Source organism: Cryptomeria japonica, chromosome 7, assembly GCF_030272615.1.
Source record: "Cryptomeria japonica chromosome 7, Sugi_1.0, whole genome shotgun sequence".
NCBI lineage: Eukaryota > Viridiplantae > Streptophyta > Pinopsida > Cupressales > Cupressaceae > Cryptomeria > Cryptomeria japonica.
The window spans coordinates 514864710-514889487 of record NC_081411.1 but is presented as its reverse complement, the minus strand read 5'-3'; the positions used below and the strand labels follow the sequence as shown (position 1 = coordinate 514889487).

The window sequence follows — 24778 nt, the reverse complement described above, 5'->3', positions numbered from 1 at the left end:
GAAAGAAAAATCCACTCAATAAAGATTCAAATCCACCTAATATGCTCCTTCAGTCCCATGTTAAAATGGGTGTGAATGGAGTGAGACCTGGTTCAAAGAATGTACAATTTTTTTTTTTCTAGTTTGTGTGTCAAGCTCTATTGACTAGCTTGCATGCCATGGTTTCATTTCTTTTTGTATTAATGTTTGGTCTATTCAAAGTCATCTTTACACAACTCTAATTTTTTATTATTACTTTAATATATGTGATGGAATTTCTTCCTTTGATTAATTAAAAAAAAACTTTGTTAGTGGAAACATAATTGATTCTATATGCCTTGAATAATTTTCTATACCCAACAAAAAACTATTAGAATGTACTCTAACCTTGTTTACTAATTTTGTTATTAAAAAACCAAAAAATATGCAAATGAACTAAACATATGAAATGTGTCACCTAAGTTTTTATCCTAAACTAGAATTATTTAGGTGTGAGGCCATGTATGACCTTTCATACCACTATGTTGGGTCCCTCCTAGAATTTGTACTACAAATCTATGTTGGCATTAAACTGTCTCAACCTTTGCAAGTCCTAGCATTTGCATTTGGTTCTATTTATTTAATATTTGGTTAATTTATGAGCCTATAAGGACAATTTTGTTTGCATATGCTATGTTATCATCTAACATGAGTTGGCATGTTGACTTGTCATCCTACTGGGAAGGTGACATGGCTTATTTTGTCCTCACATGGAGGTAGGTTCCTGTTGTGACCATTTCACACATCGCCCCATTGGAATGGGGACCCCCTCTTTTTCGCTTTTGTTTTGCTTGTTCTTCTCTCTGCTTTTAGGGTTTTGAGTGAGTGAGTTGTGTGTCTGGACTAGGGCTAAACCTTAGGGGTTTCTTTTGGATGTTTTTCAAGCTGGGTCCAGTCAAATTTTGAAAGTTATTAAGTGTCCTCCCGAAGGGTTGAGACGATTGGAGTAAGGTAAGCCTTTCGGGGGAGTCAAGTAGGTCTTAGGTTAGGTCTAATCAGGGTTTTTGGGGGTAAAAATCCAAATTTTGACTAAGTGTTAGCATTTTGAAGGTGAAATTGTGTGTTCTTGCCTAGGTAAGTTTTGATCAAATTTTGGAAGTAGGATGGTGCCTGAAACAGAGAAATCGCTCCTGACCCTTGTTGAGGGCCCAAGGCGAAATTCATCCTAAGTGCAATTTCTTGTTTTTGATGGGTTTGCTAATTGGTTCCTGACCTTGAAAATGACCTGACTCTGCCTTGTGAAGTGATTGGAGACTTAAATTTTGAATAGATTAGCCAGAAAGGGCAAAATCGCTCCTGACCCTCTCTGAAGGCCCAGGGCGAAAATGTTATTTGAGGCATATTTGTCACTGACTTTTCTAATTTGTTTTGTGCAGGGTCTCCAGGAGAGATGATTGGACGTGACTTGAGGCTTTTGAAGATTTGAAGGCATGGAAAATGATGAATTTTGAAGGCTAAGGGAAAAATCGCTCCTGACCTTCACTGAAGGCCCAGGGCGAAATTTTGATTTACCTCATCTTGCAGTGAAAAGGAACCAAGTGTTGGACATGAGTGGAAAATCAATGACTTTCTCCATCCACCTGAAGGAGTTTTAACTTGAGATGATGAAGGATCTTGTTGGAATCATCAAAATCGCTCCTGACCCTCTGAAGGTCCAGGGCGGAAAAACTTATTAGAGTCATTCCTGACCTTGTTTGGTCAAATTGAGATATCAAAGGCGTGGTGGAGGACGAAATGAGCGTGATAAAGCATCCAGACTTGATTGAAGATGATGAAATGATGGAGTTTTGCCCAAAAAGGGTAATTTCGCGAAATTCTTTATATACACATTTTTAGACCTTTCTTGGACATGAACTTTTATTCATAGCGTGAAACAAGATGAAATCTTCCCTAGCAAAGGCATTTCATGATGAAAAGTGAAGCATTTTGGTCTAGAAGGCAAAATTCGCTCCTAACCCTCTCTGAAGGTCCAGAGCGAAATTTTCAAAAGGCACATTTCTTGCTAGGTCAAAGTGATTTTTTATGATTGGAATAGATAAAGGCAAGTGTGTTTTACCCATTGAATATAATTTGGACGATCAACAAGGAGGCGATCAAGCCAGGTTTGAAAAGTCGCTCTTGACCCTCTCTGAAGGTCCAGGGCAAATTTCTAAGATTCTCTCCTTTCTTTGAAGAATTAAGACAAAATCTTGCTTGAATGAATGAGGAAGGGTATGTTTTGCCCGTTGAAGATAATTTGGAGGGCTAGCAAAAGATGGATGAACTTGAATTTGCAAAATCGCTCCTGACCTTCACTGAAGGCTCAGGGCAAAAAACCTAAGATCCAATCTTTTCCTCCAAAATTAAATGAAGCTAAGCCTAGACACAAGTTTGAAACAATGTTTGAAATGCCTTGAGGTGGAATTGAGATGCTAAGATTGCAAATTTTGATGACAATAGGGAAAATCGCTCCTGACCCTCTCCAAGGGTCCAGGGCGAAATTTCCAAGTATGCCCACTTTCCTTGCATTTCGAGATGATATTTTTGTTCTCAAGACTCAACAGGGACTGAAGTATGATGTTCTACGCCTTAAGAGTAATTTGAAGTTGGAATGATCAAGAATTTGTGCAAAATCGCTCCTGACCCTCACTGAAGGCCCAGGGCGAAATTTGCAAAACCAACAACTTCCCTTCAAGATCGCGCTAAGGCAAGGTTGTGCAAAGGTGGAAAGGTCCTCCAAAACATGATGAACAAGGATTTACCTCCAAAACTTGATGATCTTGGCCTAAATTGCAAAAGTCGCTCCTGACCTTCACTGGAGGCCCAGAGCGAAAATCTTTGAAGTCCTTATTTTGCATTGCAAAAGCAAATCAAGCATGCATGGAACGAGTGAAGGAGATCATCGCTTATCCCACAAGGAGAGTTGACAATTGAAAAATGAGGAATGCAAGAGCAAAATTGAAAGTTCGCTCCTGACCCTTGCCAAGGGTCCAGGGCGAAGTTAGTAGCATTCTTTATTTTACCATATTTGAGCATTGATATCCCCCAAATTCCTCAAAATTTTGAAGCCTTTGAAAAGAAATTAATTAAAATTAAATTGGCATTTAATAAGGGACATATTGACATTTAATAAATTAATTTTGAGCCTTAAAAAATCGAACTTTTATTGTTAAGGCATTTAAAATTAATTTTTATGAAATTAAAATTAAATATGGAGCGCTTAAGGTCTTATTTTTATTTATTTTATCAAGTCGGCCCCTCCTTTTTGCAATTTTATTTATTTTTTAACCTCTTTTTGCCAAGTCGGCCTAGGGGGAGCAAAGGGGTGGGCGCTCTATATATTGGAGGTCTTTTTTCATCATTCAAATCATTCAATCATTGCTTCAAGTGCGAATTTGGAGAGCAAGAAGGAGGTGCGAAATCTGGTCTATTTGGAACGAATTTATTTCAAGTGTTGGAGACTAAAGGAAGTGGAATTGATTCTTGTGAGGACTAAAGGAGGCGCATTTTTATTCAAGGGAGAACTTTGATCTACATTTTGCCTAGCGAAATTCATCTATTTTTGCATCATTTCTTAGAGTTTAATACTCAAGAGGAGGTATGGCGAAATCATCTTGACACCATTGTTGAAGATTTGAATTTTGAACTTTGGTTTTGAAAATTCCAAGTATTGCATAGTTAATTAGGAAATGATAACTCAAGATTTATCATGAAGTTTCCTAATTAAAATCCTAAATCTTCCTTTCTACTCTATATTTCTATGCTTCAAGATAGATTACTAATTATGAAATGTTGTGTAGGTGTCAAGATGGCGACTCCAAAGGCAGGAGCATCTACTAGTCGTCCAGCTCTCATGAAGGAAGATCAGAGGAACGAAGAATTGGAGACCAGGATCGTGTCCAAATGGAGCAATATCGGAGATAACAACTTGGGAAACTTCAGTGTGAATAAGTTTCGAGAGGTCCCCTACATTGGCAAGCCATCACCTGTCGCAAAGAAGATAATTGAAAGTGGCATCATCAAGGTGGCCGATTTCCCTCTAGCAGTCCAGTGTCATGAGCTGATGATCGAGTGTGCCCGCCATTATGACTCACAATCGAGATCTATCGTATCCAAGGAAGGAAACACTTTGGCTTACCTTTTAGAGGAGGCTATAAGTGAGGCTCTCCATCTTCCAGAACATAAAGATATGATTTACAAAAGTTTAGAAGGAGCCAAGTCAATGTATGAGGATGATCCCGACACTTGCCTGAATCTCATCAATAAGAATTGGTTGCTCAAAAGCCGTCCTCGCCTAAGCAAGATTCCCAACACACCACATAGGATCGACTTCCAGGAGGAGTACAGAGATTTGATAACTTTGCTCAATCGAGTTACAGGGGCTCCTCAGGCCTTCTACTTCGAAAAGTGGATGTTCTACTTCATCCAAGTGATAGTCCAAGGAAAAGGAACGATTCATTGGGCTAGAATTATTAGCCATTGTCTAGATGTGCAGTTGAGAAGGCTAAGACCTACTAAATCATTCCACATGAGCTCATATGTCATATATGCCCTGATCCGGAGTTTCGAATATGCTGGGCTACCTCACAGAGGAGTGATCGGAAGAGGACCCGGAGAGGTGAGAGTTTGTGACTCTTATGTTCATTTGCATCATCCTCCTAGAGGTGACTACAAGTTAGTCAATGACACCTTCACGATGAACATCACTAGGATATTGCAAGGTGGGATTCATAATCGACTATCTCTGGATGCACAAGAACTTGTGAAGAAGTATGGTGCATGGTTCATCCAATTTCAAAAATTTACATATATCAGAATTCATGGGTGTCCTTCACCTCCCTACATGTTGCCGAGGTATCCGACAGACAGGATAGTGCTACTTGAGGTGACCAGACAGTTGGCAGCTTATGCAAAGGCATCCAGACACAAGCATGGACATGGAGTTCCCGTGCCCATCATATTGGGGAATTCAATTGAGGTATGTCCTAATACTCAGGCCTTGGAGGATGCAGAGAAGGAATTGGCCTTATATTCATTCACATTCTTTGCCTCGAGGGAGAATTTTGATCCTCATGGTTATATGGAGGAGACAGTTGGTAAGAACTACAAACACGAATTTCAGGTAGAGGACTTTTGGATGAATCTCTCAAGTGATTTAGAGGTTAAAAGAAAGATGCATTCCAGGCTACCCTTAGATCTTATCAGGAAATGCAAAGTTTATAGGGTAGTTGATCAAGCACAAGATAGCGGTAGACACCTCCAGTCATCTTATGACAGAGAAGACAAAGCAGTGAAGGTAGATTGGAATGAACCTGAGGTTTTGGACTTGAGAGCTTTAATGGCTCTAGTTTTGTCATGTACTCGCAGATGGGTGGATGTGCAACATCAGAAGCTAAGAGAGCAGAGCATACCAATGACTTTTACTTTGGAGGAAAGACCAGAAGAAGGAGGAGCGAGCGTAAGTGAAGATAATTCTCATCCTAGAGGCGCAAAGAGGAAAGAAAGACCTGAGAAAAGAGAACCCTCCAAGAAGAAGCAAGAGGCCAATCGAGATCGCTCATCAGGCACATCTTCTCGACATGGAAAGAGGGCAAGTTAAGCTGAAGGACAAGAGAAGACGGTGCCTGAGGTTGATGAATCTATGGAGTCCATGGTACAGAATGATAAACCTGAAAAGGGGCAGGCACCTCAGCATTCATCAAGTCAATCTCCCCAAGTTGATGAGCTACATGAGGAAAAGAATGATGATGAAGCTAAATCTCCTCTTCGAGAAGATGAACCATTGCCTAAAGAAATACAAGTTAGAGAGACGAGATCTGCCATTCCAGATTGGTTGAAGGAGAGACTGACAAGGGTGGTAGTGATTGAAGATGAAGAAGATGTAATTGACTTAGAGAGCCTTATAGGAAATTCTCAAGAAGTAACGGAGAAGAAGAAGGCCACCAAGATGTCCAAGGTGATCAGAGATGAGGCAGGATCCAGGAAATTGCAGATAGCTACACCAGTGGTGGACAAGTATGAAGGTGAAATTCTCGCAGAAGAGTATGATGTAGAAACATTTGAGCTCGGTCCGCTCACTATTGAACAGGCAATGGATGAGGCAACCGATTCATTTGAAGCACTTAAGGACAAGCTTAAAGAAGAAATGGAAAAGAATAGAAAGCTTGAGAGAGAAGTTGGTGCTTGGAGAGGTTACTTTACCCATCTCAATCAGCCCTTGGGACGTCAGGATCCGGCAGTATCTCTTGTGCAAGCACTTCCCCTCAAATCAGTTGGCGAGACAGAAAGAGTCAAGAGCTTGGTTCAGCTTATGAGCTCTTGGATTGACAAATCCCACATAGTAGCCATTGAATTTACAACAAGAATGATGAAGACAATCCACCGAGCTATCCAGGTCCTTGAGATTGTCCACAACCTAATGATAACTGTAGCTGCTTTCGCTCACACTAGAGATGTTATCATTCCTGTTCTGCAAGTAATCAGGCAAACACCAAGGAAGATCCTAGCACAAGAAAAGATAATGGATGGAGGAGCTCATAACCTACTTCAGTGGTCAACTTTACTCCAGATGAAAGAGGTTCTTTTTGAGGACATCAGCACCAAATGCAATCAAGTTGAAGGTGTCATCCATCCAATTCAGGATAAGGTGTTTGAAGTGTTATGTACCATTCTCGGCAGGAGGATCGAAGTTGAGACGGATTTGGACCTCCAAGAGTTGGAAGAGAGAGTCAAAGTCATCTTTTGCAAAGATGAGAATGTCATCACAGATGAGCAATGGGATCTAATGTTCACTACTATGCTCCTGATTGAGAAGATCAAAGAACTCGAACCTGGATGGGAAGCTGCTCTTCTCACTGCCTTTGATCAGGTTATCCACTTGGAGGAACGCATGAAGAATCTTCCTGAGATTCCCTTTGCTGAGATTGAAGGAATTGTGTCCAGATTCATTGCATATGCTAAGAAAGAACATTGGAAAGGGAATAAGATTCTAGATGAAAGGTTGTTATATAATGATGTGGCATCTTAATTATCATTGGTCTATGTTTCCTCGATTTTTGTGCCAATTAAATATTTGGCTATGCATTTAATAATGTTCATCTAAAAGGGGAACTTTTTGTAACAAACCCTAATTAGGGTTTAGGTGTCAGAATCTCAGCCGTTGATCTTCTTTTGATCTGGGCCGTTCATTGTAATTGAGGATGCTATATATACCCTCACTCATTTTCATTTTGTCATTAGAGATTAGATATTAAGGAGATAGATAGTTAGAGCTTTGGAGAGAAGAAAGTTGTTTTGTAGCAAGATTGAGTAGTGAAGAAAGAATTTCGAACAATTGTTGTCTATTTTGGCTTTGAGATCAATAAAATATTGAAGTTATGGTGTTTTATTGCAATTCTTGTGGCTATCTTCATGGTTGTTTACTTTCTTGAATCATTCTCAGTCGAAGTAGTATTTAAGTTTGAAGGACTAAGTGTTGTGCTTGATCTTTGGTGAGATTCACGTTCCAAACCACTAGCTTCTTACTGATTGTAAGGGCGCCTTGTGTGGTCAACTGGAGATATTAAGATTGCTTGAACCTTCAATCGTTATTGAAATATTGATATGTATCTTTATGATAGTATCTATAGTTCTTGATGATTTGAAAGTTATTAATCACCTTAGAAGATTGCATCAATTTCAGTGGAGTTGTAATTCCTTGGCAATATTGAAATTGGTAGAATCTTACCAAGTCTAGCCTACATTGGGTCATTCTTAGGATTAGATTAGTATCCATCTCTTGAAACCCTATCTTTTGCTATTTTTTGAGAACCTATTAGCTTTAGGAAAATCCTGTTCCTGCAGATTGAAAACGTAAGGCCCCTTGAAGAAACAGCATTCACAACGACCACTGGTGCTTATCCACACGTAGAGATCCTACAACGAAGAACCTTGAAGTCACCTTGATTGATCCTTTTTTGCGATATCTTCAGCATTCAGAGGCTTTACTCAAGAGAGGATAAGGTACCCTTGGGTATTTTATTCTGTGTTTGATAGTGTATAAAATACACGTCAACAGTGCCCCACTTAGAGGACCTTTGTAATATCCCAGTAATTTTTTTATTTTTTTTAACAATAAGAGTTACAAGCAAACACCACAACCCGTTAAGGTTAGAGAAATAATCCACACTGTTGAAAGGGAACCCTTCCACCTTTTGTTCACCGAGAGCCCAATCTGGGAGGGTGAGAGCATACGGTGTTCTGGGGATCGTTAGCACCAAAAATCAAACTGAAATTACAATGCCTGGGCAGCAGGCCAGCCCCTTCTACTTATCCAGCAGGATAGAAACCAAACTCTTGGCGGTAAACCAGCCAAGGGAAAGTGACAAGAAACTGAAATTCAATCACTCTACCGCATATTTCAGCGGGAGGACATTACATTAAGCTATCACTCTACCGCATATTTCAGCAGGAGGACAATTGCATTAAACTTATCACTTGACCACTTATTTAGTGGGAGGATTGAGTACATGTTATCAATGAAGCCTGCACCCTCTGCTAAAGCTGCGTACTTAAGTTGCCTATTGAAACATGGGAACACTTCAAGGTTGTGGGTAACCTAAAACTGAAGTGGACCTCTAGAGTAAGCTGGTTCTTTTCAAAATCTTCACCTAAACTAGCAGCTTCTTCAGGGAAAAGAGTGAGGAGGAAGACATATGAAACTAAAATCTAACCCTAAGGTGATGCACCAGATGATATGTTGAAATTCAAATAAGCAAATGATACAAAGTATAACGGTGATAATGAAGCTCTTTTACACTAACCAACAACCCATAATCTCTGCATCAATACTTCATAAGAAGGTTGGATAATCACAGTCCTAAGAGGAAAAACTCCTTTCACAACCTAAGACTGATAATTACTGAAAACACAGCTTATGACCTGCAAGAGTATATGTATTTCTGTATAAGGCATCAACAGAAAGTGCAATTTTAAGGGGGGCAAAAGCCAACCACAAAGAATTGCCGAACACTAAAGACACACAATAACAAAAAAAATGAGAAAGGTACAAGCTATTATCCCTGCCAAAAGGTATCACCAAGCTTTATTATTCTTGAAAATGTGTTACAAAAACATTCCCTCTTGTAGAAAGAACTCAGAAATTACAGTCTGCCAAAAAGATGAATGAAGAAGAACCCTTACAAAGAAGAAGGAAGGTAGTATATATGCTTTCCAAAAAGCAAATAAGGAATAATATATCCACCTCCTCTTGGGCGAGCAGAAACAAAAACCCACCTTCAAAAGACCTGAAACAGGTTTGAAAGGGAGAAAACTGGGCCAAAAGTCAAGCCCACCCATGCTGCAACCATAAAAGCTCCTAAATGCATCATAAATGGTCCCAAAATATCTTTTGACAGGCCTGCAAGCCTTCATAAATGCCAAAAATATCTCCTTGACTTCACAATAAATGAAAATAAATATCTGTTAAAGTGATTTAAAATTTATTACTTAATTTGAATATTTGTTTAATTTCATTTTTATATTTAAAGTCAAAATTTAATAACATGAAAATAATTAAGTTATTTATTAAAGTGATTAAATTCACTTTAACAAATAATTTATCATTTTTATTTATTAAAATTTTATAAATGCAATAAGAAAATATTTGTTAAAGTGATGAATTTTAAATCACTTTAGTAAACATTTTCTTACTCCATTTATTAAATTTTTTTGACTTTAAATATAAATATGAAATTAAAAAAATTAAAAATTAAGTAATAAATTTAAATCATTTTAATAAATAGTTATTTCATTTAAACTTAAAACCTATGCTCAAAAAGTTTTCATTAATAAATAATATTTATTAAGTGAGTTAATAATGTCACTTGATAAATATTAATATTTAATGAAAACTATTAAGTGATATTATTAACTCACTTAATAAATATTATAAGGAAGAAAGCCTTTTATTACAACAATCCCCCTTAGGCAATCACGGGAAAAAGATGGAGAAGGAAAGAATGAAAATGAATTGCCTAAGTCATCGATGAATAGGATATAGGGTATGAAAACCCTAAAATGTATCATTTCTTCCTCACTTTGCATTGTCCATTTACATCTTCGCTGGAAGGTGCCGCCAAGGGTTTTCCTGTAGGCGATAATCCGCAGCTTTGTTGATTTCGAGCCTCCATTTGTGCCACCATGGTCGATTTTCTGGTCTTTTAGCTGGGAGTGATTCTTCCTCGGCCGCCATGCTGCACTTCACATTTTCGAGGGTTTGTATGAGCACCAACTGGAGGGAAATTGGGCTCTGTTGTTGTGTGTTGGGCGTGGCTTTGGAAGGATGAAGTGCGTATTTTCTGCACCTTTCGAAGGCATTTTTTTTTTTTACGCATTCCACTGGGACTTTCACTAAAATGTGAAAAGCTGCAAACTTGAGAAGTGACCATCTTCTTTTGATGATTCGAAGTCGAATCTAGGCCCAAAAGAAATTATACTTCTGCCGATTCTACTGCTGGGTGCAAACTTCTTATTTCTGGGCGGACTTCGCTGAGGGTTTAAAAAGATTTTTTTTTTTGGGACTGTTATTCCGCCATTACTTGCTGCCATAGGTAAGACTCTCCTGCACAAATAATTTGCCTTTGAACAATCATAATGACTGAAAAAAGTGAAAAAAGCTGTATACCCTCCTTTTGCTCTTCTAAATCTGCATTACGTTGTGTATTAAAAGATGCATTTTCTGAAAACTGTAGCTGTATATGAATCTGGGCATGTAACTGAAAATGGTTGATTTCTGAAAGTTGATTCTCAAAAAATATTTTCCTTCATGACTGAAAGATATTTCTATTTTCTGCAAAAATATTTAAGACTTTCTAAGCAAAACCCTTCTGAAAGTGATTTTAAAAAAAAAAATTTAATTGTTATGGGGCTCTTGTGGCGACCTCCTTCGTCATATTGGCACGCACTGCATCCTCCCTGGAAACCGTTACATAATCATGCCTTTATTTCCTTTAATATTGTCATCATGCTGCTACATGCTTCTTTATATATATCAGGAAATTTGCATGGATTGGAAAAGATTCAGTGTTCATTTTTTATTTGCTGTAATCCTCCTTATGGCTGCTATATCCTCCCTGGAAACCGTTACATAATCATGCCTTTATTTCCTTTAATATTGTCATCATGCTGCTACATGCTTCTTTATATATATCAGGAAATTTGCATGGATTGGAAAAGATTCAGTGTTCATTTTTTATTTGCTGTAATCCTCCTTATGGCTGCTATATCATTACTTTTCTGAGCTCTCGGACCGTATTCATCTTGATAGTTATCTAGTCCATGGATGTGTTACTGTATTTTATCTGTGTATTGGCATCTTCATAGTGATTAAAGCTGTGAAGTCCCCTCTGAGAAGTAAACAGGACACCATGACCATCCCTACTAATCTTTTAAAATCAGCATTGTATTTGTCCTTTCCATAACAGCTCAAGGGCACCATTACCTTGATAGTCGATGTGACCTTTTAATTGTGCTAGCTCTTAGAAAAAGACTGCATTCTTGGATTTGAGAGGCTAAGACATTTTTAGAAAGTTGCTACAAAATTCTGATAAAATGAATGGAATAATTGATACCTTAGGCTTTGATTTTTTTGTCCAAGACAGTAAGACTGATTTGCTTCTTCCATGCATGCTCTCTGTGACTTTCAATGATTGGACTGTCATTGCATCTTTATAGGCTCTCCATCATGACAATTCCTCCTTTTATGGTTGTTTTTCAAATGCATCATGACTACATCTTTTGTTAGGGACTATATGCCTTTCTTTGATGGTACTGTAACAGTGCTGTCTGTAACTTAGCATGCTGGGCTCAACCCTTGTGGGAGCCCATTTCACCCCACATGCTGAAAATGAACATGATCAGATCCGTAGTTGCACATGAAACAAACATATTAGATAAAATATGCCTATGTATGATGATTTTCTTGATTTCTCTTGGACACCTAAAATATGCATCTCCTTTCTTTGCACATCAAGACTGACTTATACATGTATAAGTGAATGCTCATGTATAGTGTATGACCTTTCATTGCTTAGAACACAGTTCTAACTTATTGCCTATTGAATCATGCAGGAAAAAGGAGCACTGAGGACCTGGGAAGCAAGGAGGAGCAGGACGACACCAACAGATTCATGGATCAGCCAACAAGCGCCAGTCATTCAGGCAACGACTGGTCACCCTCTAGACATGCATTTTTAGCATTTACTTATTCATGTATAAGTTAGCTTTCATGTGCATCATGCATATTGAATGAATATGGTCAGTCTCACGGCTTATTGTGTGAGACATGCATTCTATCATTTTAATAAAGATTACATTCTTTCTGAAAGACTTGCCTAATCTTTCTATGCTTCGTACATTTATATCAATGAAATGCTTTTACTTCGCAATCTTTGCTTTCTGCATTCTTTTGAGGTTATTTCATTTGTAATGAAATGCAACATAGAGAGGCCATCAAATACCACTTGCTCAAAAAACTTAGTGGCTCTACCTGATTGAGCCTGCGGGTGAAAATCTGGTAACAGTACATAAACTGAATTCAAAGCAAGAAGGCGGCTAAGCCAGCCTCTTCCACTTATGCTGTGGGAATTACAAATAAGGACAACAAGAATGATTGGTCAGTACTACTGAAACAACCTTACAAAATAGAGATAAGATGAGAAGAGTGATGTAGATTATAATATTACGAACAATGAATTTCTGCTACATCCAAATTGCAGGCTGGAATTACAAATCAGCAACCTATGGAAATGCTAGAATGCTCATAACTCCCTCATTTTACATCCGAATATACTCAAACCAGTCCCAAACCCACCATATAACATATGCAATGACAACCAATTAAAGCCACCACCCAAACAACCCCTTATTTAATTTGCATGCATCCCAATGCAATATCCAAAACCCACGCCATACCTAGGAATTTCGATTTGATCTAGGAAATTCAAAGCTTAATTAAAATTTCTATAAACTCACAAAATGTATCGCCATTGCTGGGAAGGAGGATAGAGCTGATACCCATAACCGTCAGTCGCTCCAGCAGAGAGGTGTGATTGAAAATGTGCTTCAGCCACAGGCAAAACAGCAAGTCTCCAGCATCATTTCAACACCAAAAATGTCTAAGCAAACTATGAGAATGTAGAGAATACAATGCACAACTAGGTACTGTATTTCAAGTACGAAACCGGGTAGCACTAGGGAGACGCACTCCGAAGCCTCAAGTTCCGTCGCCAAACCGGCAGCATAACATTATAATTTTTCAAGATGATGCAAATGGGAGCCCAAGTCTCATATTTATAACTTCACACACCTCAAACCCAAATGCAAATTCCTTCAAATTCAACGCTTTTCATTTGCATTTCATTCCACTACATGTGGACCCCAAGTGTGGCGCCATTTCCCACAAGTCAAACTACACGCCCAAGGCATGGACCCACGTTACACTTTGGCAAATATTAGAGATAAGCCATAAAAATAATCTCTCTCAAATATTTCAACATCTCTTTAATAAACATGAAACTCGCCAAAAACTTAGGAAAAATATAGGCATTAATCCCAAATTCAATAATCAGTAGCAATTAAACAGATTAATTAAATATTAAACCTTAGGATAAGGAAATAATATTTAATTATATCACATATGACTCCCGTACTGATTATTATCAAGACTAGGATGAAATTGAGCCAGGACGACCACAGAACTGTTACAGAATCAGAACCCTGTCCACTGCCAAAAATAGAATTATGCCACACTGCCACTTACTAAAAATAGTAAGTCAAGAATTAATGCTCCGAAAAGCATGATCTTCGCATCCAGAGGCAAAGCATGGAGAGCTCAGGAGGACAGTATCACTAGAATGGCCATTCCCTGACTTACTAAAAATAGTAAGTCCTCGTTTCATCAATGCTGGACCCTCATTCTTCATTCCACCTAGCCTACGGGTCTCAAGAATAGGCTAATGGACCACTGGAAGGTCGTCAATGAGAAGGGGACATTACAACCTTGGACTTTCGTGGTGGTGGGTGACAAGTGTCAAGTAATGATAAATTTATGACACACCTACCTATGACAACTTATGACAGATTTATGACACACCAAACTATGAAAATTTATGACAGAATGAACAAGTGTTAGAGTCACCTTTGTATGGAGAAGGTGGACACCAAAATTGGATAATGACAAGCTATAAGAGAATCTTCTATTGTTAGATACTTTTGATTGATTCTCTTACAGTTGTAAGTGTTGTCAGTGACGATTATGTTTATGACAACTGTATGTGGTGTAAGAGCATCTATCAGGCTAAGAATAGTAAATTTTGAGTGCCCAACTTATGATGTTTCATTAGGGAGTCATTTGGAGATCTTATGTGTCATTTCCTCTTTTGTTGTATTTTTATATATAAGGCGGTCTTTGAGAGCATCATGCATGTTGTGTTTTGTAGGTGAAGTGTTATTCTGTCGGAATTAATCCAAATTGTAGGTTATCAATCGTAGACTCCTGTTGAAGAAGCTAAGTGTTGATATTATATTGTAACCATTAGTTTATTGGAATAAAAAGTAATGTGCTTTTGAAGTGTGGGTTTTTTCTCTCAAAAGGATTTTGCCCACAATATATCTTGTGTTCATTGTTGTATATCCTTATGCATGCTCATTATCTCCTTCTAAATGTGTTTCTATTTCTGTAATAGTAAAGACTTGTAAGACAACTTGTACTATCATCCTTACTAGATTAGTGTTAGGAACCATTTTCTGCACCTTCTCTTCCTTTTAGTTGGTATCAGAATTTGGCTAGTTTTGGTCTAGTTGTTGGCTAGTGGTTTTTTTATAATAATCTTAGATTTAGTGGGAGATTTTGCAAATTATTTTCAAAATCTTATCATATGAAGAATATGGCAATCACATCCAAAAAAGTTGATATGGAGAAGTTTAATGGCAGCAACTTCGAACTTTGGAAGTTGAAAAGTTCTTGCCTAAATTGGCTGGGTCCTGGTCCTGGTCCCAGCTTGGTTCGCCCTGGGTCCCACCCGGGTCCTGCCCAGGCGGCTGGGTTCCCTGTGGGTCCTGTCACGCAGGACCCACAGGGAACCCAGCCGCCTGGGCAGGACCCGGGTGGGACCCAGGGCGAACCCAGGAGGACTCGGGTGAACCCAAGAGGACCCGGGTGAACCCAAGCCCGTGGGTTCCCAAAAACGGGGCCCACGGGTTAGAAAGCAATTAAAAACAATTAAAAAACAATTTTTTTAATCTTATTTTTACATCTAAACCCTAATCCGCCCCTCTATGATGCATTTCATGCATCAAAACATGCATTCAACCTATTCTACTTGCATTTATCTGTTATCATTTATGTATCATTGTATGGGAAAGTTACATTGTATGTTTCATATTTGTATGTTTGAACTGTGAACATATATAATTTTGATGTTTGAAGTTTGAACATATATATATATATATTAAAAAAAATTAAAAAATATATATATATGTACGGACGAACCCGTACCCGTACCCAATTTTTTTTTTTTGGCCGAATCCGCGAATCGGAACCCGAATCCGAACCGGAACCGGTAACTTAGATTTATGGTAAACAAAACCGTGTTAAGTTTTACTCTAGTTCTTAAAAGTCTTTTGGGTTTTTACTTGATACATTTTGATGTTTTTGGTCTTGTTAATGTTCCTTTTATTTCAACATCTATGTATTTTGTATCATTCATTGATGACTAAAATAGAAGGACTTTTGTTTATTTCCTCATAATTAAATCTGAAGTTATTAGTCGGTTTAAGGAGTTTAAGGCTCTTGTTGTGAATCAGACTAGCAAAACAATCAAGTGTTTAAGGATTGATAATGGTGGTGAGTTTTTCTTGACAAATTTCGATACGTTTTGTAAGGACTATGGGATTGAGAGGCATAAGACAACTCCATGCACCCCTCAATAGAATGGAGTTGCAGAGAGGACAACTCCATGTACAAATGTTGATACCTATGTGTTGAGTTTGACATTTTAGAGGTCTAAATCCAATCATTCTATTTATTTCAAAATTGATAATGGTTGCATTCTCATTATTGCATTATGTGTGGATGATATGTTACTATTTGGGAGTGGATATTTGATTTTTGACTTGAAGTCTCAGTTGTAAGATAGTTTGAGATGAAAGATTTAGGTGTAGCTAGGTACATTTTGGGAATGAAGATCAAAAGAGATAGATCTAATAGAAAGCTTTGGTTAAGCCAAAGTATGTGAATTCTATGTTGGAGATATTCAACATGACAACTTATAGATCTATGATGGTTCTTATTGCACTAGGAACGAAGTTATCTATGGAGGATTGTCCAAAATCTCCTATTGAGGTGGAGGACATGGTCAATGTATCATATGTGAGCGTTGTTGGAAGTCTTGGGTATGATATGGTCTGTAAAATATCAGACATTGCCCAAGTAGTGGGAGTGCTGAGTCAATATATGGCTAATCCTGGATGGGTGCAATAGGATGTAGTCAAGAGAGTGTTTAGATATTTGAGGGGTACTTCTGAGTATTCCTTGTGTTATCATGGTTATCCTTTTGGATCTCGACATTTTGAGTATCTGTGGATATGTGGATTCGGATTGGGTAGTTGACATTGACAACATAATATCCATCGGTGGTTATGCCTTTACTATGTACGACAGTGCTATTAGTTGGATGAGTAAGCGACAAGTTGTAGTCAATTTGTGCACGACAAAAGTTGAATATATATCAGCTACTCATACTTGTAAGGAAGCCATTTGGATTAGACGGTTGTGTTCAGATATTGGGTTTGATTACTATTTGTTGTGACAATCAGAGTGCTATTTGTCTAGCAAAGAATCTAACTTTCCATGTCAGAACAAGACAGATTGATGTTTATTTTCATTTTGTTCAAGCTATGATAGAGGATGGGAAGGTAAAATTGGAGAATGTTGGCACTCTGACAAATGTTGCAGACGCATTGACGAAACTAGTGAGCACAAAGAAGTTAAAATGGTTTTGTAGTCATATGGGCCTCTCAGCCCCTTGTAGTTGATTGTTTGGTTCTTGAAAGGTCTTCGATGAGTGGGAGAATGCTGGGATTAAGGTGTCTCAACCTTTGCAAGTCCTAACATTGGTATTTGGTTTTATTTATTTAATATTTGGTTAATTTATGAGCCTACAAGGACAATTTTATTTGCACATGCTCTTTCATCATCTAGTGGGAGTTGCATGTTGACTTGTCATCCTACTGGGAAGGTGACATGGCTTATTTTGTCCTCACATGGAGGTAGGTGTCCCACTTAGAGGACCTTGGAATTTTGTGGTGATGGGTGAAAGTATCATGTAATGTCAAATTTATGACACACCTATCTATGCCAACTTATGATAGCTTTATGACACACCAACCTATGACAATTTATGGCAGATTCTATGATAGAATGGACAAGTGTGAGAGGCACCTTTGCATGGAGAAGCTGGACACCAAAACAGGGTAAGGACAAGCTATAAGAGAATCTACTATTGTTAGACAATTATCATTGATACTCTTATAGTTGTAAGTGTTGTAAGTAATGATTATTTTTATGACAGTTGTAAGAAGTGTAAGTGCATCCATCATACCTAAGAATAATAAATTTTGAATGCCTAACCTTAGGAGGTGTTGTGACCATTTCACACATCGCCCCATTAGGATGGGGACCCTTTTCTTGGGATTTGCTTTCCCTTAGCTAGGTTTTTTCTCTGCTTGCTAGGTGTTTTGAGTGAGTTAGTGGTCGCCTGAGCTGGGTAGATTAGGGTTTCTCTCAAAGAGCTCGTCTTAGGGTTTCTTTCAAAAGTTAAATGTAACCTGGAATTGGGGAAGTCGTATGTTGTCTGCCTTGAACCCTAGGGTTATCTTAAAAGGATCTTACCTTTCAGGAGATTGAAGATGGATAAATTGTGCAAAAGAGATTAAAGTCTGAAGTTAGGGTAGGTCAAGATTGTTGGTTTCATGTCAAAGTCTTGTCTTCCGTCAAGTCAGAGTTGATTAGGCAGAGCCAGTGGCAAAGGGAAGATTCAAGAGGCGATTTTAGGAATTGTTGAACGAATTGGCAAGGATATGGAAGGATATGCACCAAGGGTTGAGTCTAGGGCAAAGTCAAGTTAATTTCAAAGTGAATCAAGCCTAGAATCAGGAATTTCGCTCCTAACCCTTCCAAAGGGTCTAGAGCGAATTCCTTCATAAGACATTTTACCTGCCCAAACCTATGAACTAATCCTTGTCCCATGCATTTTTGAGAGCCAAGCACTTCTTTGGATAAGGAAATGTGGAAAATAAAGTCAAGATTGAGCCTAAGGGTGAATTTCGCTCCTGACCCTTCCAAAGGGTCCAGAGCGAAATTCTTGTAAAACCCTATTTTCTTCACTAAGACCTTGAAATAAATGCCACTTTGAGAGCAATTTGACTTGATGATGATAGGAGGCCTAAGAAGTCATATTCAAGCCAAGAAAGGAGGAAAAAGGTGAGAAATGAGCCCAAGTAGGAATTTTGCTCCTAACCCTTCCAAAGGGTCCAGAGCGAAATTCACATAACCTTCATTTTCTTCCTTGTTATGGCCAAGTTTTGGACTTCTAAGGCATGGTTGGAGTGACCTTGAGGTGCTCTAGCCTTTGAAAGGAAGTTGAAGCGATGAAATGGTGAAAATCAACCTAGAATGGAAATTTCGATCCTGACACTTCCAAAGGGTCCAAAGCGAAATCCTCATCTGACCCTCTATTTTGCCTAAGACATTGGAAAGACCTTGTTTTGAGCTAAGTAAGTGGCAAATAGACTTGATGGTGATAAGGAGAGGTGAATTTGATCAAGTTTGAAGGTGAATTGAGGCAATGGAGTGTGAAATCAACCTAATTTATGAATTTCGCTCCTGACCCTTCCAAAGGGTCCAGAGCGAAATTCTTAGAAGTCACCTTTTTTCTCCTTGTTTGCATTGAAAGTCTTGTTCCTTGGGCATGGTAAGGGCAAATTGATATGTTCTATCCCTAGGAAGTGATTGAAGGTGTTGGAAAGTGTGGATTTTGTCCAAGACAAGAATTTCGCTCCTGACCCTTCCAAAGGGTCCAGAGTGAAATTCACTTTTCCTCTATTTTGCTCTTTGATATGGCCAAGTTTTGGATTTTTTGAGGCATAGTTGAGGAGACTTGGATGCATATTTGCCTTGGAGAGGAGGTTTGAGGTGATGAAATGGTGGAAATCAACCTGGAAGGAGAATTTCGCTCCTGACCCTTCCAAAGGGTCCAGAGCGAAATCCTCCATTTGGCCTTCTTTTTTGCCTTAAGACCTAGGTTAGCCGTGTCTAGAGCTAATTTGATGGTGGATTCACTTAAGCGAGATGAAAGGAGCTTAAATTTGATCAATTTTGAGGAAGGATTGGATGAATGAAGTGCAAAATCAACCTGAAAGATGAATTTCGCTCCTGACCCTTCCAAAGGGTCCAGAGCGAAAATCCTTACAACTCTCTTTTTCTTCCTTGTTTTGGCCAAGTGTTGGTTTCTAAGGAATGTGAGAAGATGAATTGGTATGTTCTTGCCTTGGGAGGTGGTTGGACGCATTGAAAGATCAAGATTTTGCCTAAAAGATGAATTTCGCTCCTGACCCTTTCAAAGGGTCCAGAGTGAAATTCCATAAAACCACTCTTTTTTCCCAATTTTATGCCAAGGAAAGTGTAGGTCAAGATGAATTGAGATTAGGGATATCCTTAGGCATGTCTTTGAGTTGCTAGGAATCAACAAATTTGGAGGAATTGAGAAAAAACTAGGATTTCGCTCCTGACCCTTCCAAAGGGTCTAGAGCGAAATTCGTAAGATCATCTATTTCGCTTGCAAACTAGTCAAAATTTTGGTTTTTATTGCCTAGGAAGGAATGGAGTAGCGTTTCTTTGACCTTTGAGGTAAATTGAAGTGGTGGAATGAAGGAATGAGCCCAAGAACAAGGATTTCGCTCCTGACCCTTCCAAATGGTCCAGAGCGAAAATCCTAAAACCTATTCTATCCTCCAAAGTTTGGGTCAAGTCAAGCCTAGACCAAGATGAGAGAAGTTGGGAGATGCCCCTAGGATTGTCTTGGAATGGGTTTTGGCCATCAAAAATGAAGATTTTAGGCTAGGACAAGGATTTCGCTCCTGACCCTTCCAAAGGGTCCAGGGCGAAATCCTAGATAGGTCTTGTCCCTGGCCATGATTTTGAGCGAAATTCTCTTTTCTAGTCATTGGAGGTCAAGCAAATGTTATCAGGTTGAGAGATGGATCCAAATGAGGGAGTCAAGGGGAAACAAAGTGAGAAGAATAGACCTAGGTGAAGGAAAACGAGCTAGTCAAGAATTTCGCTCCTGACCCTTCCAAAGGGTCCAAAGTGAAATTTTCAATTCCACCTAATTTTCTCATGATGAAGGTCAAGTTGTGGATTCCTAGGCTTTGGAGAAGAGAAGGCTAGCATATGCTTGTCTTGGAGGCGTTTTGAAACAATAAAATGATGAAATTTGAGCTCAGTTGAGAATTTCGCTCCTGACCCTTCCAAAGGGTCCAGAGCGAAATTCTTCAAATCACCTATTTTCTCCTTGTGTGAAGCCGAAGCCTTGATCCCTATGGAATGATTAGACAAGGAGTAATGTATTTTCACCTTGCAAGATGAATTGAAGTGAGGGAGATGAAGAATCAAGTCTAAAACTTGAATTTCGCTTCTGACCCTTCCAAAGGGTCCAGAGCGAAATTCACAAAATATCATTTTTCCTTCAAGTTTGTGCTAGGCCAAGACAGTGATCAAGGTGGATTGGACTTAAAGATTGCCGCAAGCATGCATTTGAGTAGGTTGTGGGTGCAAGAAGTGAATATTTTGAGCTAAGGGATGAATTTCGCTCCTGACCCTTCCAAAGGGTTTAGGGCGAAATCCTTTGAAATGCCTATTTTTCCACCTTGTTTGAGCTAGGCAAAGGCAAGTTGCAATGTCATGATGACAAGAGCATGGAATAGTGAAAAATCAAGATTGTGAAGGTATTGAAAGATGAAGTAAATGGACCTAGGTGAGATGTTCAAGCAAGCCTCCTTGGGGTGGTTTAAGCCTTTCTCACATCATGAACATTCTATTGACTATGAAGACTAGGTGTGCCTTCATCAAATTTTGAAGAAACCCTAACATCTTCTAGGTTTACCTTGTCTCTTTAAAGAATCCACAAGCGAATTTCTTCAAGGCACATTTTTCTTATCTTAAATCGCTCATTAAGCCTTATGTTTGATAAATAAAGCAAATCCGCCTTGATTAAACAATTGTTAAATTGGCTAAATTGATCTTTGAGCTTTGAAATTAATTAAAAAAAGGAAAAATCTATTCTTTGGCGCTCAATTATATCTGTTTTAGCTAAGTCGGCCAGCTTGGAGGTGATTTTATTTTATTTTATTTATGCAAGTCGGCCTTTTGGTAAAGTGGTGAAATCGCCATATAGAGGAAGATGTATTTTGAAATCTTTAATCATTCATTCATTCATTATTCCTAAGCGAATTTGAGGAGCAGAATTGGAGAAGCGAATTGCAGCAGGTATAGGCGAATTTCTGATTTAGGAAGGCTGATTAAAGGCTAAATCATCAAAGGCGAACCTGAAGTGCAGATCGAAGACCTTTCATCCAGCAAAAATTCTCATTTTTTATCCATCTTTTCAAATTAATAAGTGGAAGTTGAAGGTAAGGTGTTTAATCTGATTTTTAGGCAAGGTATTGAAGATCTAATTCAAGTTTTTATTTTAAATTTGCTTAAGGCTAGGTCTTCTATATCTAGTTTAATTTCTAGGAGATGCCTAGTTTGAAAAATTACCTTTTCTAAAAGGGTTTCATCTTTTATGGAATCTCAAATCTCCTATCTTGGGTACTATACTTAAACCTAACTTAAGCCTCTTTTTTGTAGGTATCAAATGACGACCCCCAAGGCGAGTGGATCCGCTACCCGACAGGCTCTCATCAAAGAAGATCAAAAGAACGATGATTTGGAGACCAGGATTGTGTCCAAATGGAGCAATATCGGATACACCAATTTAGGGAACTTCAATGTGAAGAAGTTTCGAGAAGCACCCTACATCGGCAAGCCATCACCCATAACCAAGAAGATAATTGAGAGTGGCAAAATCAAGGCTGCAGGCTTCCCTCCCGCAGTCAAATGTCACGAGCTGATGATTGAATGTGCCCGACACTATGATTCATATTCAAGGACGATCGTAGCCGAGGATGGAACTGTCCTAGCCTATCTTTCAGAAGAAGCTATAAGTGAAGCTTTTCATCTCCCAGAGCCGAGAGATATGATCTACAAAAGCTTGGAAGGAGCTAGGTCCATCTATGAAGATGATCCTGATACCTGTTTGAACTTCATCAATAAGAATTGGTTACTCAAGAGTAGGCCTCGCTTGAACAAGATACCTAATACGCCACACAGAATTGATTTCCAAGAAGAATTCAGGGACTTGATAACCATGCTCAATCGGGTTATAGGTGCCTCTCAGGCCTTCTTCTTCGACAAGTGGATGTTCTTCTTTATTCAAGTGATCGTCCAAGGAAAAGGAATGCTCAATTGGGCTAGAATCATTAGCAACAACCTAGACGTGCAGTTGAGGAGGCTAGTCCCTACTAAGTCATTCCACATGAATTCATATGTTATATATTCCTTAGTAAGAAGTTTTGAGTATGCAGGGCTACCACACAGAGGAATTGTTGAGAGGACCCGAAGAAATAAGAGCATGTGATTCTTATGTTCAACTGCATCATCCGCCAAGGAATGACTACAAGCTAGTCAATGACACCTTCACAATGTATATCACTAGGACATTGCAAGGAGGGATTCACCATCGACTGTCTCCGGAGGCACAAGAGCTCGTGAAGAAGCATGGTGCATGGTTCATTCAGTTTCCAAAATTCACCTACATCAAGGTCCATGGATGCCCTTCACCTCCCTATATGTTGCCAAGGTATCCTACAGACAAAATAATATTACTCGAAGTGACTAGACAGTTGGCTGCTTATGCTAAAGCATCAAGACATAAGCATGGAAACGGTATCCCCGTACCTATTTTACTGGGAAATTCAATTGAAGTGTGTCCTAATTCTCAAGCCGCAGAAGATGCAGAAAAGGAATTATCTCTGTATTCATTCACATCCTTTGCCTCAAGAGAGAATTTCGATCCTCATGGTCATATGGAAGAGACAGTTGGGAAGAAGTACAAACATGAGTTTCAAGTGGAGGACTTCTCGATGAATGTCCAGGATGATGTAGAGGTGAAAAGAAAGATGCATTCTAGATTACCCTTGGATCTTATCCGGAAATGTAAGGTTTATAGAGTAGTCGATCAAGCCCAGGACAGTGGTAGATATCTCCAATTGTCCTAAGAGAAGGAAGATAAAGAAGTGAAGGTAGATTGGAATGAACAAGAAGTTGCAGACCTAAGAGCATTGATGGACCCTGTTTTAAATTGCACTCGCAGATGGGTGGATGTACAACATCAAAAATTAAAGGAGCAAAATATAGCCATGCCATTCACCCTAGAAACAAGAACAGAAAAAGGAGAAGCAAGTGTGAGTCAGAACACTTCTCATTCCAAAGGGTCGAAGAGAAAAGAAGGACCTGAGAAGAGAGAACCCTCCAAGAAGAAACAAAAGGTGAATCCTGAGCGTCCACCATGTACGTCTTCTAGACATGAAAAATAGATAAGTCAAGGAGAAGATCAAAGAAAGATAGTGTATGAAATTGATGAGTCTATGGAATCCATGGTGCAGAATGATAAACAAGGCAAAGGACGAACACCTCAGCACTCATCAAGTCAATCTCTCTAGGTTGGTGCTAATGAACAAAAAGAAGAAAAGAATGATGATGAAGCAACATCTCCTTTCAGAGACGATAGACCTCTGCCTAAGGAAATACAGGTAAGGGAAAGAAAGTCTTCCATTCTAGATTGGCTGAAAGAAAGACTGACGAGGGTAGTTGTAGTTGAGGAGGAAGAACAAGTATTTGATTTGGAAAGTCTCATAGGAAATTCCCAAAAAGAAATCGAAAAGAAGAAGGCTACAAAGATGTCAAAGGTAATTAGAGATGATGCAGGATCCAGGAAGATATAGGTAGCCACACCAGTAGTGGACAAATATGAGGATGAGATTATGGCAGAGGACTATGATCTAGAGACATTTGATCTTGGTCCACTTACCTCCGAGCAAGCCATGGAAGAAGCAACTGATTCAGTGAGAGCACTTAATGACAAACTCAAAGAAGAAATGGAAAAGAATGAGAAACTAGAAAGGGAGGTTAGTGCTTGGAGGAATTATTTTAGCCACCTTAATCAACCATTAACGCGACAGGATCCAGCAGTATCACCTTTGCATGCACTTCCTCCCGAATCAATAAATGAGGCAGAAAGGATGAAGAACTTAGCCCAACTCATGAGTTCATGAGTTCATGGATTGATGAATCTTACAAGGTAGCCATTGAATTTGTAACAAGAATGATGAAGACAGTTCATCGGGCTATCCAAGTCCTTGAGATCATTCATAATCTATTGATAATTGTGGATGCATTCACTCACACTAGAGACATTGTCATCCCGGTCTTACAAGTGATAAGAAGGACGTCAAGGCAGATTTTAGGACAAGAAAAGATAATGGAGGGAGGAACCCATAACCTTCTGCAATGGTCAGCTTTGCTCCAAATGAAGGAAGTTCTTTTCGAAGACATCAATAACAGATGCAGCTGAGTTGAAGGCAC

The 24778-nt window shown here is 38.8% G+C and overlaps 1 protein-coding gene and 1 long non-coding RNA gene across 3 annotated transcripts in view; one reads left to right on the top strand and one right to left on the bottom strand.

Annotated features, from left to right (window-relative positions):
• The window catches only part of LOC131043800 (uncharacterized), a 57639-nt gene extending 45242 nt beyond the window's left edge, over positions 1-12397 (top strand). The window contains exon 3 of the long non-coding RNA XR_009105596.2: positions 12106-12397. This is a non-coding gene — a long non-coding RNA (uncharacterized LOC131043800). The remainder of the gene's footprint in view (positions 1-12105) is intronic.
• The window catches only part of LOC131043799 (DNA (cytosine-5)-methyltransferase DRM2), a 153997-nt gene that overhangs the window by 38709 nt on the left and 90510 nt on the right, over positions 1-24778 (bottom strand). The window lies entirely within an intron of this gene.